The sequence below is a fragment of the Apis dorsata genome, unplaced genomic scaffold (assembly GCF_000469605.1).
Source record: "Apis dorsata unplaced genomic scaffold, Apis dorsata 1.3 scaffold_93, whole genome shotgun sequence".
NCBI lineage: Eukaryota > Metazoa > Arthropoda > Insecta > Hymenoptera > Apidae > Apis > Apis dorsata.
Window position 1 is genome coordinate 71,557 of NW_006263391.1, and position 3,603 is coordinate 75,159.

The following is a 3,603-nucleotide window of genomic DNA, read 5'->3' on the forward strand; positions in this document are numbered from 1 at the left end:
GCTCGTCCCCTTGCTACTACACTCCGTTCGTTATTAATTCGATATTTAATAATTGCGATGATCGATCTCTTCTTCCTTCCTTTCAACTTTCGATTCACACAGATATCACACAGCTTCTTCTCGCGCACTTGTTCTTATTTATTCGGGTCGAAGCTCCTCCACTCGTCGAAAATCAATCCGCCGTTTACTCTTTTTTCTCTCTCGCGAAAGAGCGTTACAGATCCCGAGGCAGATCCATATTATTACCGCGTATAGATGCGCGAGGAACTCGTTCGTCGATACTCGAGTCGCGATAAACGGTGGAGAAGCGGACGCGTCGTCGATCCGATCGACGAGGGTCGCTGAAGTGGACTGGNGGAGTGGACTGGCGGAAAGGCGGCACGGTCGAAGGCAGCACGCAGGTGAGCCTGAGGGGGTCTGGCTGTGCGTCCAGTTTATCGTGGATCTCTCTCTTTCTCTCTCTCCTTCTCTCTCTTTCTCGCCTCGGACACCATTCTCCTTCTCCATCTCTATCTCTCTCTTCCTCGCTCGATTCTCGGGCATACATAGGCTGCCGAGATATAGATAGGGGCGCTGCCTTCTGGAAAGTGGGCGTATCCTCGAGCGGGGCCACGTGACCGTGTTTGGGCGGAGCCAGCCAATGGGAATGGAGCCTGCGCGTCCGGCGTCCGTAGCCTCATGATGGATCACCGAGCTAAATTTTATTTTTCCTACGTTCTTTTTATCTGGCACGCTGCAGTTGACACTTATCGCGGCTGGTAGAGGTAGTCGGGTATTATATCTCGTGGTGCCCACCTTCCAGAATAGCCCCAGCCCTCGCCTCCTATCCTGTATTCCCTTCGAAACGCCGTATTCCAGCATCCTTCTTCCCCTTCCCTCTTTTTCTCCGTCCACGAGAAAAAGAGGAAGAGAGAAAGAGAGAGAGAGCGAGAGAGTTTCTCTTCTCCCTTCTCCACCGTTTTTCGTTTTTCACACCGGCTCGCTCTCTTCTTCTGTGTACACACGCGTGTCTCCCACCTGTCCTTGCCCGGGACACGGGACACACCGGTGCCGTCTCTCCTGCACTTTCATTAACGCCTGACGTCTGATGGGTTAATTACGGACCACGGATAGAAACCACGTCGTGAAAGTCGACCGTGTCCGGGAACCTGTGTCCTGACCAGGTAGTTCTAAAATAGATTCTCGAAAAAAAAATGGGAAATTTCTTTGTAACGTATTATTCTTAATTTTCTACGTTCGCGCATCGAAATTAATGCAAAAAGTTAATTCTCGTTCGAATATTTTATTGTACGTACATATACGAGTTAGAGAATTTTTAAATTTTACAAAAGAAATTAAAAGTTACGAGAAAAAGAAAAATCGCGAAAAATGTATCATTCGTATTGCGTAACAGTAACGTTTATCTCGAGGAAAAGGAGAAGGAGAAGATCTGGAGGAATGGATGGAGGAACTTGTGACGGGCCCATGGGACGTCTCGTACCCCATGTGGGTTCAGTGACAGGATGACACATTCCGCCGTGAAAGTTTTAGAAGAAAGAGAGAGAGAGAGAGAGAGAGGCCTGGCCCTGTATCAGCGGTTCAGTCAGAGAAGCTTATATCGGGGGCGCCACCTGCGGCCACCCGCGACATCCTGTCCCGCGCGGATCAGATCAGGAAATCTTCTTCATCTTGATCGAACTTCTCATAGTTCTGATTCTCTCTCTGTCGGCCTCTTTCTTTTTCACTTGAACGCACTCTTCGTACATCCGTCGTACGGAGGCTGCATACGTCGATATTCGTTAATAGATGGACGGATCGTTCGATTTTCGCTCGTAAAATTCATCGTCTTCTTTCAATTCAGAATCTATCTGGAAGAGAGATATTGGTAAGCTTCGATCTTTTTTCCTCCTCACTTTGACTTTATACACAAGCATAATATAAATAATACATACACATAGTATAAATAAGCGTTGTTCGAATATGCAAGCAGAGAGGTTAGGATATTTCAAGCGGAAGGTGGGGGCTCGATGATTCACGCCAATTTCCAGCCACTTTTAATGGAATTTTCCGGGATCAGACAGGGGGTCTAATGTCGAGGATAAATATCAGCGGCTCCACTCTTTGGACACGCGTAAACTTTACCCCCGGCTAATCCTCTTAAACAATTACAAACCAGTCGATCGGTCTGGTACGTATCTTGGCCGTGGCGCCACGCTGCGTTTTGACGTGGGATGAGGCGGCACCTGCATTGTCATGCTAAACTTGGTCTTGGTCGCCTTTTATCTGCGACCAACAACATCCTTCCCCTCCCCTCCTCCTCGTTCTCGAACTCGCTACTCCCAAGTCCGAATTATTTTGCCACGAAGGAAGAAAGAAAGCGCGATTCGGTCTTACGATTGAAACATTCGTATATTTTGTTTCGTTATTCGCATATAACGAGCAAATTGTAACAATTTAATCCTGAAATTGCATATATTCTTGATATAATATATCTCTTTTTGCTTGTTAAATTCTATTTTCGAAAAAGTGTCATGTAATTTCGAATTAATTATTTAACAACGTTTATAGATTTATTACTACATTTTCTCTTTTCATTTGGACGAGTTTCTAATGCCGTTCGACGGTATTACAGATATCGAGGCAAGGTGTATTCTTCTCTCGAAGAATAGTTGAACCTGACGTTTCATTTCAAGCGTCACGTTTATAGTCGTTCAAAAGTCGATCCTCTTGTCGCTCAAACATCCACAGTCACAACAATCCGGCGGGTGGTTGCCGATGGACGGACAGCTGTCCATCCGGACAAGAGGGATGGTTGCCATTCCGCCAAAGAGGTTTGTCTTCATTCAAAGATATCGGGCCCTATTATTCGCTCGATCGTCTCTATTTTGCTCGAGCAACGAACAGATAAAGCCTCGTTCCTCGATGGGCGGAATTTGGACGGGAAGGTGGCTCCCTCGAGAAACTCGCGCCTGCTTCCTGCTCCACCCCGATCCTCTGACCAACTACTTTCGCAACCGAGTTGTTTCCTTTTCTATTTCACGCGAATGAAATTCCTGTCTTCTGTCCTCGTTCGCGGATTACCTCGTGATTCTAATTGAAGGTCTATTTTATCGACTGGAAATTTATATATATATATATAAGTATAATCGTAATAAAATTCTATATTGAAACAACTCGCGGACTGAAAGAATTTAAAAAGTTCCAAGCATTTAATTGGATATTTATTATTTTACAAATGGATAATGGAATTCTATATTGTAACAAATTTTAAGAAAGAATTTGAAAAATTCCAAGCATCTGTTAATTGGATATCTATGATTTCGCAAGTGTATATTGTAATGGAAAATTGTAACAACCTGCAGATTTTAGCTGAAAGAATTTAAAGTGTAATTCTCTAACTTAAACAGTTACTTAATTCTACGCAACTATTTCGTAATTTGAAATAATTCTCTCTTTCGACTCGTCAAACCTGAATGTAACCTCGAACCACTTTCCACTTTTCAGATTCGCAATTTCCCCCCCCCCTCTCCCCCTCTCCTCGTAACATCTTTCTCCATCCTTTCTCCTTCCTCCTTTTCAACACCGTCCAGATGTTTCCCTTTTCTTTTTTTTTTTTTTTTCACG